The 14,982-nt window shown below is 72.8% G+C and overlaps 6 non-coding genes and 9 pseudogenes across 6 annotated transcripts; all 15 read right to left on the bottom strand.

Annotated features, from left to right (window-relative positions):
* Window positions 1-104: 104 nt before the first annotated feature.
* Window positions 105-223, bottom strand: LOC133080932 (5S ribosomal RNA). The gene has a single exon (XR_009698637.1). It is a non-coding gene; the product is annotated as a 5S ribosomal RNA (ribosomal RNA).
* Window positions 224-1,133: 910 nt separating this feature from the next.
* LOC133076630 (5S ribosomal RNA) lies at window positions 1,134-1,252 on the bottom strand (annotated as a pseudogene).
* Window positions 1,253-2,163: 911 nt separating this feature from the next.
* LOC133105205 (5S ribosomal RNA) lies at window positions 2,164-2,282 on the bottom strand (annotated as a pseudogene).
* Window positions 2,283-3,199: 917 nt separating this feature from the next.
* Window positions 3,200-3,318, bottom strand: LOC133080926 (5S ribosomal RNA). Its single transcript, XR_009698636.1, has one exon. It is a non-coding gene; the product is annotated as a 5S ribosomal RNA (ribosomal RNA).
* Window positions 3,319-4,228: 910 nt separating this feature from the next.
* On the bottom strand, window positions 4,229-4,347 carry LOC133076625 (5S ribosomal RNA; annotated as a pseudogene).
* Window positions 4,348-5,258: 911 nt separating this feature from the next.
* LOC133105202 (5S ribosomal RNA) lies at window positions 5,259-5,377 on the bottom strand (annotated as a pseudogene).
* A 917-nt stretch (window positions 5,378-6,294) lies between these two features.
* Window positions 6,295-6,413, bottom strand: LOC133080925 (5S ribosomal RNA). Its single transcript, XR_009698635.1, has one exon. It is a non-coding gene; the product is annotated as a 5S ribosomal RNA (ribosomal RNA).
* A 909-nt stretch (window positions 6,414-7,322) lies between these two features.
* Window positions 7,323-7,441, bottom strand: LOC133074739 (5S ribosomal RNA; annotated as a pseudogene).
* Window positions 7,442-8,352: 911 nt separating this feature from the next.
* Window positions 8,353-8,471, bottom strand: LOC133105198 (5S ribosomal RNA; annotated as a pseudogene).
* Window positions 8,472-9,388: 917 nt separating this feature from the next.
* On the bottom strand, window positions 9,389-9,507 carry LOC133080923 (5S ribosomal RNA). The gene has a single exon (XR_009698634.1). It is a non-coding gene; the product is annotated as a 5S ribosomal RNA (ribosomal RNA).
* A 910-nt stretch (window positions 9,508-10,417) lies between these two features.
* Window positions 10,418-10,536, bottom strand: LOC133076617 (5S ribosomal RNA; annotated as a pseudogene).
* A 911-nt stretch (window positions 10,537-11,447) lies between these two features.
* On the bottom strand, window positions 11,448-11,566 carry LOC133105185 (5S ribosomal RNA; annotated as a pseudogene).
* A 917-nt stretch (window positions 11,567-12,483) lies between these two features.
* LOC133080921 (5S ribosomal RNA) lies at window positions 12,484-12,602 on the bottom strand. Its single transcript, XR_009698633.1, has one exon. It is a non-coding gene; the product is annotated as a 5S ribosomal RNA (ribosomal RNA).
* A 910-nt stretch (window positions 12,603-13,512) lies between these two features.
* LOC133076612 (5S ribosomal RNA) lies at window positions 13,513-13,631 on the bottom strand (annotated as a pseudogene).
* Window positions 13,632-14,547: 916 nt separating this feature from the next.
* On the bottom strand, window positions 14,548-14,666 carry LOC133080913 (5S ribosomal RNA). Its single transcript, XR_009698631.1, has one exon. It is a non-coding gene; the product is annotated as a 5S ribosomal RNA (ribosomal RNA).
* Between the last annotated feature and the right edge of the window lie 316 nt (window positions 14,667-14,982).

Genomic DNA, 14,982 nt, shown 5'->3' with positions numbered 1-14,982 from the left:
GGCCGGAGGAGGTGGGGCCTGCAGCGGTGCCCGGCGGGGGCGGGGGCGGGGGCGGGGGCGGAGGCGGCGGGCGACTAAAGGAGAAGGCGGAGCGGGAGGCAAAAAGCCTACAGCACCCGGTATTCCCAGGCGGTCTCCCATCCAAGTACTAACCAGGCCCGACCCTGCTTAGCTTCCGAGATCAGACGAGATCGGGCGCGTTCAGGGTGGTATGGCCGTAGACGCAGGAGGGGCCCGCGCGGTGCCTCTTGAGGCCCAGCTTCGCTGGCGCCTGCGCCTTACCGCCATGCCGGCGGCCAGCCCTCTCCGGCAGGGCCCTGCCGCCCGCCCAGGCAGGCGACAGGAGGCCTCGGGGACCCGGGGGTGGCGGAGTGGTGGGCCACCTCGCAGCCCAGGGCGGGCGGGACGCTCCAGGCCCGTCGGCGCTTGGCGCCCCGCCGCAGATCCCGCTCGACGCTCACAGGGACGCGGCCCCGGAGGCTTCAGGGCCCGGCGGCCGCGGTCCCTTGGGCATCCCCCCCTGCCCGCCCACGCGGAGTTAGGCGCAGCCCGGCCACGGCCGGGCCGGCCCTCCGGCCGGGCAGCAGCTGGCCCGAAGCCACTGGGAGCCACCATGGAGTGGGCACGGCCCCTTAGCCCCAGCAAGGCCCCCCCTTGCCCCCACGCCGCCCGCCGAGCACAGGACCCCGGCCCTGGTGGCCGGCAGGCCCGGAGAAGCGGCCCCGGCCCCCGCCCCCGCTCCCGCCCCCGGCCGTGGCGAAACGGCGGAGGGGGGGGCTTTTTCCGGAGGGAGCTGTGGAGAGACACACGGGCAGACAGGGGGCTGCGGCGCGGCTGGGCTCCGGTGGGGGCGGCCAAGTGCAGGTCGAGGGCCTCGCGGGCCGCACGGACGGCACCCCGGCCTGCGGCGGAGTCTGGGTCCGGGCCAGCCACCACGGGAGCGGCTGGGGTGGCGGCTGCCTTCCAGGGCCGCATTCTGGCCGCATGTCCAGCCAGCTCGGCGGGGAGCGATCCCTCCGGCGCGCTGTGTTGGGAGGGACGTGAGGAGGTGAGGCCTGCAGCGGTGCTCAGCGGGGGCGGAGGCGGCCTCGGCCGCGGGCCACTAAATGTCAAGGCGGAGCGGGAGGCAAAAAAGCCTACAGCACTCGGTATTCCCATGTGGTCTCCCATCCAGGTACGAAACAGGCCAGACCCTGATTAGCTTCCGAGATCAGACGAGGTGTGGTGCGTTCAGGGAGGTGTGGCCGTAGAATGCAGCGGGGGCCACGGTGTGCCTCTTGAGGCTTAGCTTCGCTGGTGCTGGCGACTCACCGCCAGCCCGGCAGCCAACCCTCTCCGGCGCGGCCCTGCCGTCCGCCCAGGCAAGCGACAGGAGGCCTCGAGGGCCCGGGGGTGGTGGAGTTGTGGGCGACTTCGCAGCTCAGGTCAGGCGGGACCCTCCAGGCCTGTAGGCGCTTGGCCCTCCGCCCCAGAGCCGCTCAACGCTCACAGGACTTGGCCCCGGAGGCTTAAGGGCCTGTGGCCCTCGGTCCCTTGTGCATTCCCCACCCTGTCAATCCACACAGTGCTAGGCGCAGCCCAGCCACGGCCTGGCCGGCCCTCCTGCCCGACGGCAGTCGGCCCTTAACCCACTGGGAGCCACCATTGAGCCGGCACGGCCCCTTAGCCCCAGCAAGGCCACCCTTGCCCCCACGCCACCCGCCGAGCACAGGACCCGGCGCCTGGTGTCTAGCCAGCCCAGCGAACCGGTCCCAGCCCCCGCCCCCGCTCCCGCCCCCGGCCGTGGCGAAACGGCGGAGGGTGGGCTTTTTCCGGAGGGAGCTGTGGAGATACACACGGGCAGACAGGGGGCTGCGGCGCGGCTGGGCTCCGGTGGGGGCGGCCAAGTGCAGGTCGAGGGCTTCGTGGGCCGCACGGACGGCACCCCGGCCTGCGGCGGAGTCTGGGTCCGGGCCAGCCACCACGGGAGCGGCTGGGGTGGCGGCTGCCTTCCAGGGCCGCCTTCTGGCCGCCTGGCCGGCCAGGCCGGCGCGGAGTGCCCCCTCTGGCGCGCTGTGGTGGGAGGGGCCGGAGGAGGTGGGGCCTGCAGCGCTGCTCGGCGGGGGCGGGGGCGGCGGCGGAGGCGGCGGGCGACTAAAGGAGAAGGCGGAGCGGGAGGCAAAAAGCCTACAGCACCCGGTATTCCCAGGCGGTCTCCCATCCAAGTACTAACCAGGCCCGACCCTGCTTAGCTTCCGCGATCAGACGAGATGGGGCACGTTCAGGGTGGTATGGCCTTAGAGGGCAGCCGGGGCCACGGGGTGCCTCTTGAGGCTTTGCTTCGCTGGTGCTGGCGACTTGCTCCCTGCTCGGCGGTCAGCCCTCTTCAGCAAGGCCCTGCCGCCCGCCCAGGCTGGCGACAGGAGGCCTCAGGGACCCAGGGGTTGCATAGTCAAGGGCGACCTCGCAGCTCAGGTCAGGCGGGATCCTCCAGGCCCGTAGGTGCTTGGCGCTCCGCCCCAGGTCCCGCTTGATGCTCACAAGGACGTGGCCCCGGAGGCTTAATGTCCCTTGGCCCTAGGTCCCTCGGGCATTACCAACCCTGTCCACTCACGCAGTGCTAGGCACAACCTAGCCGTGGCCGGGCCGGCCCTCCTGCCCGACGGCAGTTGCCCCGAATCCACTGGGAGCCACCATTGTGTTGGCATGGCCCATTACAGCCAGCAAGGCCACACTTGCATCCACGCCAACTGCCGAGCACTGTTCCCGGTGCCTAGTGGTCGGCCGGTTCGGAGAACGAGTCCTGGCCCACGACCCCGCTCCCGCACTCGGCCGTGGCGAAACGGCGGAGGGGGGGCTTTTTCCGGAGGGAGCTGTGGAGAGACACACCGGCAGATAGGTGGCTGCGCCGGGGCTGGGCGCTAGTGGGGGCGGCCAGGTGCAGGTCAAGGGGCTCGCGGGCCGCACGGCCGGCACCCGGGCCTGAGGCGGAGTCTGGGTTCAGGCCAGCCACCCCGGGAGCGGCTGGGATGCGGCTGCCTTCCAGGGCCGCCTTCTGGCCGCCTGGCCGGCCAGGCAGGCGGAGAGCGCCCCCTCTGGCGCGCTGTGGTGGGAGGGGCCGGAGGAGGTGGGGCCTGCAGCGGTGCCCGGCGGGGGCGGGGGCGGGGGCGGGGGCGGAGGCGGCGGGCGACTAAAGGAGAAGGCGGAGCGGGAGGCAAAAAGCCTACAGCACCCGGTATTCCCAGGCGGTCTCCCATCCAAGTACTAACCAGGCCCGACCCTGCTTAGCTTCCGAGATCAGACGAGATCGGGCGCGTTCAGGGTGGTATGGCCGTAGACGCAGGAGGGGCCCGCGCGGTGCCTCTTGAGGCCCAGCTTCGCTGGCGCCTGCGCCTTACCGCCATGCCGGCGGCCAGCCCTCTCCGGCAGGGCCCTGCCGCCCGCCCAGGCAGGCGACAGGAGGCCTCGGGGACCCGGGGGTGGCGGAGTGGTGGGCCACCTCGCAGCCCAGGGCGGGCGGGACGCTCCAGGCCCGTCGGCGCTTGGCGCCCCGCCGCAGATCCCGCTCGACGCTCACAGGGACGCGGCCCCGGAGGCTTCAGGGCCCGGCGGCCGCGGTCCCTTGGGCATCCCCCCCTGCCCGCCCACGCGGAGTTAGGCGCAGCCCGGCCACGGCCGGGCCGGCCCTCCGGCCGGGCAGCAGCTGGCCCGAAGCCACTGGGAGCCACCATGGAGTGGGCACGGCCCCTTAGCCCCAGCAAGGCCCCCCCTTGCCCCCACGCCGCCCGCCGAGCACAGGACCCCGGCCCTGGTGGCCGGCAGGCCCGGAGAAGCGGCCCCGGCCCCCGCCCCCGCTCCCGCCCCCGGCCGTGGCGAAACGGCGGAGGGGGGGGCTTTTTCCGGAGGGAGCTGTGGAGAGACACACGGGCAGACAGGGGGCTGCGGCGCGGCTGGGCTCCGGTGGGGGCGGCCAAGTGCAGGTCGAGGGCCTCGCGGGCCGCACGGACGGCACCCCGGCCTGCGGCGGAGTCTGGGTCCGGGCCAGCCACCACGGGAGCGGCTGGGGTGGCGGCTGCCTTCCAGGGCCGCATTCTGGCCGCATGTCCAGCCAGCTCGGCGGGGAGCGATCCCTCCGGCGCGCTGTGTTGGGAGGGACGTGAGGAGGTGAGGCCTGCAGCGGTGCTCAGCGGGGGCGGAGGCGGCCTCGGCCGCGGGCCACTAAATGTCAAGGCGGAGCGGGAGGCAAAAAAGCCTACAGCACTCGGTATTCCCATGTGGTCTCCCATCCAGGTACGAAACAGGCCAGACCCTGATTAGCTTCCGAGATCAGACGAGGTGTGGTGCGTTCAGGGAGGTGTGGCCGTAGAATGCAGCGGGGGCCACGGTGTGCCTCTTGAGGCTTAGCTTCGCTGGTGCTGGCGACTCACCGCCAGCCCGGCAGCCAACCCTCTCCGGCGCGGCCCTGCCGTCCGCCCAGGCAAGCGACAGGAGGCCTCGAGGGCCCGGGGGTGGTGGAGTTGTGGGCGACTTCGCAGCTCAGGTCAGGCGGGACCCTCCAGGCCTGTAGGCGCTTGGCCCTCCGCCCCAGAGCCGCTCAACGCTCACAGGACTTGGCCCCGGAGGCTTAAGGGCCTGTGGCCCTCGGTCCCTTGTGCATTCCCCACCCTGTCAATCCACACAGTGCTAGGCGCAGCCCAGCCACGGCCTGGCCGGCCCTCCTGCCCGACGGCAGTCGGCCCTTAACCCACTGGGAGCCACCATTGAGCCGGCACGGCCCCTTAGCCCCAGCAAGGCCACCCTTGCCCCCACGCCACCCGCCGAGCACAGGACCCGGCGCCTGGTGTCTAGCCAGCCCAGCGAACCGGTCCCAGCCCCCGCCCCCGCTCCCGCCCCCGTCCGTGGCGAAACGGCGGAGCGTGGGCTTTTTCCGGAGGGAGCTGTGGAGATACACACGGGCAGACAGGGGGCTGCGGCGCGGCTGGGCTCCGGTGGGGGCGGCCAAGTGCAGGTCGAGGGCTTCGTGGGCCGCACGGACGGCACCCCGGCCTGCGGCGGAGTCTGGGTCCGGGCCAGCCACCACGGGAGCGGCTGGGGTGGCGGCTGCCTTCCAGGGCCGCCTTCTGGCCGCCTGGCCGGCCAGGCCGGCGCGGAGTGCCCCCTCTGGCGCGCTGTGGTGGGAGGGGCCGGAGGAGGTGGGGCCTGCAGCGCTGCTCGGCGGGGGCGGGGGCGGCGGCGGAGGCGGCGGGCGACTAAAGGAGAAGGCGGAGCGGGAGGCAAAAAGCCTACAGCACCCGGTATTCCCAGGCGGTCTCCCATCCAAGTACTAACCAGGCCCGACCCTGCTTAGCTTCCGCGATCAGACGAGATGGGGCACGTTCAGGGTGGTATGGCCTTAGAGGGCAGCCGGGGCCACGGGGTGCCTCTTGAGGCTTTGCTTCGCTGGTGCTGGCGACTTGCTCCCTGCTCGGCGGTCAGCCCTCTTCAGCAAGGCCCTGCCGCCCGCCCAGGCTGGCGACAGGAGGCCTCAGGGACCCAGGGGTTGCATAGTCAAGGGCGACCTCGCAGCTCAGGTCAGGCGGGATCCTCCAGGCCCGTAGGTGCTTGGCGCTCCGCCCCAGGTCCCGCTTGATGCTCACAAGGACGTGGCCCCGGAGGCTTAATGTCCCTTGGCCCTAGGTCCCTCGGGCATTACCAACCCTGTCCACTCACGCAGTGCTAGGCACAACCTAGCCGTGGCCGGGCCGGCCCTCCTGCCCGACGGCAGTTGCCCCGAATCCACTGGGAGCCACCATTGTGTTGGCATGGCCCATTACAGCCAGCAAGGCCACACTTGCATCCACGCCAACTGCCGAGCACTGTTCCCGGTGCCTAGTGGTCGGCCGGTTCGGAGAACGAGTCCTGGCCCACGACCCCGCTCCCGCACTCGGCCGTGGCGAAACGGCGGAGGGGGGGCTTTTTCCGGAGGGAGCTGTGGAGAGACACACCGGCAGATAGGTGGCTGCGCCGGGGCTGGGCGCTAGTGGGGGCGGCCAGGTGCAGGTCAAGGGGCTCGCGGGCCGCACGGCCGGCACCCGGGCCTGAGGCGGAGTCTGGGTTCAGGCCAGCCACCCCGGGAGCGGCTGGGATGCGGCTGCCTTCCAGGGCCGCCTTCTGGCCGCCTGGCCGGCCAGGCAGGCGGAGAGCGCCCCCTCTGGCGCGCTGTGGTGGGAGGGGCCGGAGGAGGTGGGGCCTGCAGCGGTGCCCGGCGGGGGCGGGGGCGGGGGCGGGGGCGGAGGCGGCGGGCGACTAAAGGAGAAGGCGGAGCGGGAGGCAAAAAGCCTACAGCACCCGGTATTCCCAGGCGGTCTCCCATCCAAGTACTAACCAGGCCCGACCCTGCTTAGCTTCCGAGATCAGACGAGATCGGGCGCGTTCAGGGTGGTATGGCCGTAGACGCAGGAGGGGCCCGCGCGGTGCCTCTTGAGGCCCAGCTTCGCTGGCGCCTGCGCCTTACCGCCATGCCGGCGGCCAGCCCTCTCCGGCAGGGCCCTGCCGCCCGCCCAGGCAGGCGACAGGAGGCCTCGGGGACCCGGGGGTGGCGGAGTGGTGGGCCACCTCGCAGCCCAGGGCGGGCGGGACGCTCCAGGCCCGTCGGCGCTTGGCGCCCCGCCGCAGATCCCGCTCGACGCTCACAGGGACGCGGCCCCGGAGGCTTCAGGGCCCGGCGGCCGCGGTCCCTTGGGCATCCCCCCCTGCCCGCCCACGCGGAGTTAGGCGCAGCCCGGCCACGGCCGGGACGGCCCTCCGGCCGGGCAGCAGCTGGCCCGAAGCCACTGGGAGCCACCATGGAGTGGGCACGGCCCCTTAGCCCCAGCAAGGCCCCCCCTTGCCCCCACGCCGCCCGCCGAGCACAGGACCCCGGCCCTGGTGGCCGGCAGGCCCGGAGAAGCGGCCCCGGCCCCCGCCCCCGCTCCCGCCCCCGGCCGTGGCGAAACGGCGGAGGGGGGGCTTTTTCCGGAGGGAGCTGTGGAGAGACACACGGGCAGACAGGGGGCTGCGGCGCGGCTGGGCTCCGGTGGGGGCGGCCAAGTGCAGGTCGAGGGCCTCGCGGGCCGCACGGACGGCACCCCGGCCTGCGGCGGAGTCTGGGTCCGGGCCAGCCACCACGGGAGCGGCTGGGGTGGCGGCTGCCTTCCAGGGCCGCATTCTGGCCGCATGTCCAGCCAGCTCGGCGGGGAGCGATCCCTCCGGCGCGCTGTGTTGGGAGGGACGTGAGGAGGTGAGGCCTGCAGCGGTGCTCAGCGGGGGCGGAGGCGGCCTCGGCCGCGGGCCACTAAATGTCAAGGCGGAGCGGGAGGCAAAAAAGCCTACAGCACTCGGTATTCCCATGTGGTCTCCCATCCAGGTACGAAACAGGCCAGACCCTGATTAGCTTCCGAGATCAGACGAGATGTGGTGCGTTCAGGGAGGTGTGGCCGTAGAATGCAGCAGGGGCCACGGTGTGCCTCTTGAGGCTTAGCTTCGCTGGTGCTGGCGACTCACCGCCAGCCCGGCAGCCAACCCTCTCCGGCGCGGCCCTGCCGTCCGCCCAGGCAAGCGACAGGAGGCCTCGAGGGCCCGGGGGTGGTGGAGTTGTGGGCGACTTCGCAGCTCAGGTCAGGCGGGACCCTCCAGGCCTGTAGGCGCTTGGCCCTCCGCCCCAGAGCCGCTCAACGCTCACAGGACTTGGCCCCGGAGGCTTAAGGGCCTGTGGCCCTCGGTCCCTTGTGCATTCCCCACCCTGTCAATCCACACAGTGCTAGGCGCAGCCCAGCCACGGCCTGGCCGGCCCTCCTGCCCGACGGCAGTCGGCCCTTAACCCACTGGGAGCCACCATTGAGCCGGCACGGCCCCTTAGCCCCAGCAAGGCCACCCTTGCCCCCACGCCACCCGCCGAGCACAGGACCCGGCGCCTGGTGTCTAGCCAGCCCAGCGAACCGGTCCCAGCCCCCGCCCCCGCTCCCGCCCCTGGCCGTGGCGAAACGGCGGAGGGTGGGCTTTTTCCGGAGGGAGCTGTGGAGATACACACGGGCAGACAGGGGGCTGCGGCGCGGCTGGGCTCCGGTGGGGGCGGCCAAGTGCAGGTCGAGGGCTTCGTGGGCCGCACGGACGGCACCCCGGCCTGCGGCGGAGTCTGGGTCCGGGCCAGCCACCACGGGAGCGGCTGGGGTGGCGGCTGCCTTCCAGGGCCGCCTTCTGGCCGCCTGGCCGGCCAGGCCGGCGCGGAGCGCCCCCTCTGGCGCGCTGTGGTGGGAGGGGCCGGAGGAGGTGGGGCCTGCAGCGCTGCTCGGCGGGGGCGGGGGCGGCGGCGGAGGCGGCGGGCGACTAAAGGAGAAGGCGTAGCGGGAGGCAAAAAGCCTACAGCACCCGGTATTCCCAGGCGGTCTCCCATCCAAGTACTAACCAGGCCCGACCCTGCTTAGCTTCCGCGATCAGACGAGATGGGGCACGTTCAGGGTGGTATGGCCTTAGAGGGCAGCCGGGGCCACGGGGTGCCTCTTGAGGCTTTGCTTCGCTGGTGCTGGCGACTTGCTCCCTGCTCGGCGGTCAGCCCTCTTCAGCAAGGCCCTGCCGCCCGCCCAGGCTGGCGACAGGAGGCCTCAGGGACCCAGGGGTTGCATAGTCAAGGGCGACCTCGCAGCTCAGGTCAGGCGGGATCCTCCAGGCCCGTAGGTGCTTGGCGCTCCGCCCCAGGTCCCGCTTGATGCTCACAAGGATGTGGCCCCGGAGGCTTAATGTCCCTTGGCCCTAGGTCCCTCGGGCATTACCAACCCTGTCCACTCACGCAGTGCTAGGCACAACCTAGCCGTGGCCGGGCCGGCCCTCCTGCCCGACGGCAGTTGCCCCGAATCCACTGGGAGCCACCATTGTGTTGGCATGGCCCATTACAGCCAGCAAGGCCACACTTGCATCCACGCCAACTGCCGAGCACTGTTCCCGGTGCCTAGTGGTCGGCCGGTTCGGAGAACGAGTCCTGGCCCACGACCCCGCTCCCGCACTCGGCCGTGGCGAAACGGTGGAGGGGGGGCTTTTTCCGGAGGGAGCTGTGGAGAGACACACCGGCAGATAGGTGGCTGCGCCGGGGCTGGGCGCTAGTGGGGGCGGCCAGGTGCAGGTCAAGGGGCTCGCGGGCCGCACGGCCGGCACCCGGGCCTGAGGCGGAGTCTGGGTTCAGGCCAGCCACCCCGGGAGCGGCTGGGATGCGGCTGCCTTCCAGGGCCGCCTTCTGGCCGCCTGGCCGGCCAGGCAGGCGGAGAGCGCCCCCTCTGGCGCGCTGTGGTGGGAGGGGCCGGAGGAGGTGGGGCCTGCAGCGGTGCCCGGCGGGGGCGGGGGCGGGGGCGGGGGCGGAGGCGGCGGGCGACTAAAGGAGAAGGCGGAGCGGGAGGCAAAAAGCCTACAGCACCCGGTATTCCCAGGCGGTCTCCCATCCAAGTACTAACCAGGCCCGACCCTGCTTAGCTTCCGAGATCAGACGAGATCGGGCGCGTTCAGGGTGGTATGGCCGTAGACGCAGGAGGGGCCCGCGCGGTGCCTCTTGAGGCCCAGCTTCGCTGGCGCCTGCGCCTTACCGCCATGCCGGCGGCCAGCCCTCTCCGGCAGGGCCCTGCCGCCCGCCCAGGCAGGCGACAGGAGGCCTCGGGGACCCGGGGGTGGCGGAGTGGTGGGCCACCTCGCAGCCCAGGGCGGGCGGGACGCTCCAGGCCCGTCGGCGCTTGGCGCCCCGCCGCAGATCCCGCTCGACGCTCACAGGGACGCGGCCCCGGAGGCTTCAGGGCCCGGCGGCCGCGGTCCCTTGGGCATCCCCCCCTGCCCGCCCACGCGGAGTTAGGCGCAGCCCGGCCACGGCCGGGCCGGCCCTCCGGCCGGGCAGCAGCTGGCCCGAAGCCACTGGGAGCCACCATGGAGTGGGCACGGCCCCTTAGCCCCAGCAAGGCCCCCCCTTGCCCCCACGCCGCCCGCCGAGCACAGGACCCCGGCCCTGGTGGCCGGCAGGCCCGGAGAAGCGGCCCCGGCCCCCGCCCCCGCTCCCGCCCCCGGCCGTGGCGAAACGGCGGAGGGGGGGGCTTTTTCCGGAGGGAGCTGTGGAGAGACACACGGGCAGACAGGGGGCTGCGGCGCGGCTGGGCTCCGGTGGGGGCGGCCAAGTGCAGGTCGAGGGCCTCGCGGGCCGCACGGACGGCACCCCGGCCTGCGGCGGAGTCTGGGTCCGGGCCAGCCACCACGGGAGCGGCTGGGGTGGCGGCTGCCTTCCAGGGCCGCATTCTGGCCGCATGTCCAGCCAGCTCGGTGGGGAGCGATCCCTCCGGCGCGCTGTGTTGGGAGGGACGTGAGGAGGTGAGGCCTGCAGCGGTGCTCAGCGGGGGCGGAGGCGGCCTCGGCCGCGGGCCACTAAATGTCAAGGCGGAGCGGGAGGCAAAAAAGCCTACAGCACTCGGTATTCCCATGTGGTCTCCCATCCAGGTACGAAACAGGCCAGACCCTGATTAGCTTCCGAGATCAGACGAGGTGTGGTGCGTTCAGGGAGGTGTGGCCGTAGAATGCAGCGGGGGCCACGGTGTGCCTCTTGAGGCTTAGCTTCGCTGGTGCTGGCGACTCACCGCCAGCCCGGCAGCCAACCCTCTCCGGCGCGGCCCTGCCGTCCGCCCAGGCAAGCGACAGGAGGCCTCGAGGGCCCGGGGGTGGTGGAGTTGTGGGCGACTTCGCAGCTCAGGTCAGGCGGGACCCTCCAGGCCTGTAGGCGCTTGGCCCTCCGCCCCAGAGCCGCTCAACGCTCACAGGACTTGGCCCCGGAGGCTTAAGGGCCTGTGGCCCTCGGTCCCTTGTGCATTCCCCACCCTGTCAATCCACACAGTGCTAGGCGCAGCCCAGCCACGGCCTGGCCGGCCCTCCTGCCCGACGGCAGTCGGCCCTTAACCCACTGGGAGCCACCATTGAGCCGGCACGGCCCCTTAGCCCCAGCAAGGCCACCCTTGCCCCCACGCCACCCGCCGAGCACAGGACCCGGCGCCTGGTGTCTAGCCAGCCCAGCGAACCGGTCCCAGCCCCCGCCCCCGCTCCCGCCCCCGGCCGTGGCGAAACGGCGGAGGGTGGGCTTTTTCCGGAGGGAGCTGTGGAGATACACACGGGCAGACAGGGGGCTGCGGCGCGGCTGGGCTCCGGTGGGGGCGGCCAAGTGCAGGTCGAGGGCTTCGTGGGCCGCACGGACGGCACCCCGGCCTGCGGCGGAGTCTGGGTCCGGGCCAGCCACCACGGGAGCGGCTGGGGTGGCGGCTGCCTTCCAGGGCCGCCTTCTGGCCGCCTGGCCGGCCAGGCCGGCGCGGAGCGCCCCCTCTGGCGCGCTGTGGTGGGAGGGGCCGGAGGAGGTGGGGCCTGCAGCGCTGCTCGGCGGGGGCGGGGGCGGCGGCGGAGGCGGCGGGCGACTAAAGGAGAAGGCGGAGCGGGAGGCAAAAAGCCTACAGCACCCGGTATTCCCAGGCGGTCTCCCATCCAAGTACTAACCAGGCCCGACCCTGCTTAGCTTCCGCGATCAGACGAGATGGGGCACGTTCAGGGTGGTATGGCCTTAGAGGGCAGCCGGGGCCACGGGGTGCCTCTTGAGGCTTTGCTTCGCTGGTGCTGGCGACTTGCTCCCTGCTCGGCGGTCAGCCCTCTTCAGCAAGGCCCTGCCGCCCGCCCAGGCTGGCGACAGGAGGCCTCAGGGACCCAGGGGTTGCATAGTCAAGGGCGACCTCGCAGCTCAGGTCAGGCGGGATCCTCCAGGCCCGTAGGTGCTTGGCGCTCCGCCCCAGGTCCCGCTTGATGCTCACAAGGACGTGGCCCCGGAGGCTTAATGTCCCTTGGCCCTAGGTCCCTCGGGCATTACCAACCCTGTCCACTCACGCAGTGCTAGGCACAACCTAGCCGTGGCCGGGCCGGCCCTCCTGCCCGACGGCAGTTGCCCCGAATCCACTGGGAGCCACCATTGTGTTGGCATGGCCCATTACAGCCAGCAAGGCCACACTTGCATCCACGCCAACTGCCGAGCACTGTTCCCGGTGCCTAGTGGTCGGCCGGTTCGGAGAACGAGTCCTGGCCCACGACCCCGCTCCCGCACTCGGCCGTGGTGAAACGGCGGAGGGGGGGCTTTTTCCGGAGGGAGCTGTGGAGAGACACACCGGCAGATAGGTGGCTGCGCCGGGGCTGGGCGCTAGTGGGGGCGGCCAGGTGCAGGTCAAGGGGCTCGCGGGCCGCACGGCCGGCACCCGGGCCTGAGGCGGAGTCTGGGTTCAGGCCAGCCACCCCGGGAGCGGCTGGGATGCGGCTGCCTTCCAGGGCCGCCTTCTGGCCGCCTGGCCGGCCAGGCAGGCGGAGAGCGCCCCCTCTGGCGCGCTGTGGTGGGAGGGGCCGGAGGAGGTGGGGCCTGCAGCGGTGCCCGGCGGGGGCGGGGGCGGGGGCGGGGGCGGAGGCGGCGGGCGACTAAAGGAGAAGGCGGAGCGGGAGGCAAAAAGCCTACAGCACCCGGTATTCCCAGGCGGTCTCCCATCCAAGTACTAACCAGGCCCGACCCTGCTTAGCTTCCGAGATCAGACGAGATCGGGCGCGTTCAGGGTGGTATGGCCGTAGACGCAGGAGGGGCCCGCGCGGTGCCTCTTGAGGCCCAGCTTCGCTGGCGCCTGCGCCTTACCGCCATGCCGGCGGCCAGCCCTCTCCGGCAGGGCCCTGCCGCCCGCCCAGGCAGGCGACAGGAGGCCTCGGGGACCCGGGGGTGGCGGAGTGGTGGGCCACCTCGCAGCCCAGGGCGGGCGGGACGCTCCAGGCCCGTCGGCGCTTGGCGCCCCGCCGCAGATCCCGCTCGACGCTCACAGGGACGCGGCCCCGGAGGCTTCAGGGCCCGGCGGCCGCGGTCCCTTGGGCATCCCCCCCTGCCCGCCCACGCGGAGTTAGGCGCAGCCCGGCCACGGCCGGGCCGGCCCTCCGGCCGGGCAGCAGCTGGCCCGAAGCCACTGGGAGCCACCATGGAGTGGGCACGGCCCCTTAGCCCCAGCAAGGCCCCCCCTTGCCCCCACGCCGCCCGCCGAGCACAGGACCCCGGCCCTGGTGGCCGGCAGGCCCGGAGAAGCGGCCCCGGCCCCCGCCCCCGCTCCCGCCCCCGGCCGTGGCGAAACGGCGGAGGGGGGGGCTTTTTCCGGAGGGAGCTGTGGAGAGACACACGGGCAGACAGGGGGCTGCGGCGCGGCTGGGCTCCGGTGGGGGCGGCCAAGTGCAGGTCGAGGGCCTCGCGGGCCGCACGGACGGCACCCCGGCCTGCGGCGGAGTCTGGGTCCGGGCCAGCCACCACGGGAGCGGCTGGGGTGGCGGCTGCCTTCCAGGGCCGCATTCTGGCCGCATGTCCAGCCAGCTCGGCGGGGAGCGATCCCTCCGGCGCGCTGTGTTGGGAGGGACGTGAGGAGGTGAGGCCTGCAGCGGTGCTCAGCGGGGGCGGAGGCGGCCTCGGCCGCGGGCCACTAAATGTCAAGGCGGAGCGGGAGGCAAAAAAGCCTACAGCACTCGGTATTCCCATGTGGTCTCCCATCCAGGTACGAAACAGGCCAGACCCTGATTAGCTTCCGAGATCAGACGAGGTGTGGTGCGTTCAGGGAGGTGTGGCCGTAGAATGCAGCGGGGGCCACGGTGTGCCTCTTGAGGCTTAGCTTCGCTGGTGCTGGCGACTCACCGCCAGCCCGGCAGCCAACCCTCTCCGGCGCGGCCCTGCCGTCCGCCCAGGCAAGCGACAGGAGGCCTCGAGGGCCCGGGGGTGGTGGAGTTGTGGGCGACTTCGCAGCTCAGGTCAGGCGGGACCCTCCAGGCCTGTAGGCGCTTGGCCCTCCGCCCCAGAGCCGCTCAACGCTCACAGGACTTGGCCCCGGAGGCTTAAGGGCCTGTGGCCCTCGGTCCCTTGTGCATTCCCCACCCTGTCAATCCACACAGTGCTAGGCGCAGCCCAGCCACGGCCTGGCCGGCCCTCCTGCCCGACGGCAGTCGGCCCTTAACCCACTGGGAGCCACCATTGAGCCGGCATGGCCCCTTAGCCCCAGCAAGGCCACCCTTGCCCCCACGCCACCCGCCGAGCACAGGACCCGGCGCCTGGTGTCTAGCCAGCCCAGCGAACCGGTCCCAGCCCCCGCCCCCGCTCCCGCCCCCGGCCGTGGCGAAACGGCGGAGGGTGGGCTTTTTCCGGAGGGAGCTGTGGAGATACACACGGGCAGACAGGGGGCTGCGGCGCGGCTGGGCGCTAGTGGGGGCGGCCAGGTGCAGGTCAAGGGGCTCGCGGGCCGCACGGCCGGCACCCGGGCCTGAGGCGGAGTCTGGGTTCAGGCCAGCCACCCCGGGAGCGGCTGGGATGCGGCTGCCTTCCAGGGCCGCCTTCTGGCCGCCTGGCCGGCCAGGCAGGCGGAGAGCGCCCCCTCTGGCGCGCTGTGGTGGGAGGGGCCGGAGGAGGTGGGGCCTGCAGCGGTGCCCGGCGGGGGCGGGGGCGGGGGCGGGGGCGGAGGCGGCGGGCGACTAAAGGAGAAGGCGGAGCGGGAGGCAAAAAGCCTACAGCACCCGGTATTCCCAGGCGGTCTCCCATCCAAGTACTAACCAGGCCCGACCCTGCTTAGCTTCCGAGATCAGACGAGATCGGGCGCGTTCAGGGTGGTATGGCCGTAGACGCAGGAGGGGCCCGCGCGGTGCCTCTTGAGGCCCAGCTTCGCTGGCGCCTGCGCCTTACCGCCATGCCGGCGGCCAGCCCTCTCCGGCAGGGCCCTGCCGCCCGCCCAGGCAGGCGACAGGAGGCCTCGGGGACCCGGGGGTGGCGGAGTGGTGGGCCACCTCGCAGCCCAGGGCGGGCGGGACGCTCCAGGCCCGTCGGCGCTTGGCGCCCCGCCGCAGATCCCGCTCGACGCTCACAGGGACGCGGCCCCGGAGGCTTCAGGGCCCGGCGGCCGCGGTCCCTTGGGCATCCCCCCCTGCCCGCCCACGCGGAGT

Source organism: Eubalaena glacialis, chromosome 1 (genome assembly GCF_028564815.1).
Source record: "Eubalaena glacialis isolate mEubGla1 chromosome 1, mEubGla1.1.hap2.+ XY, whole genome shotgun sequence".
Lineage (NCBI taxonomy): Eukaryota > Metazoa > Chordata > Mammalia > Artiodactyla > Balaenidae > Eubalaena > Eubalaena glacialis.
The sequence above is the reverse complement of the archived record's forward strand: the minus strand, read 5'-3'. Positions and strand labels throughout refer to the sequence as shown.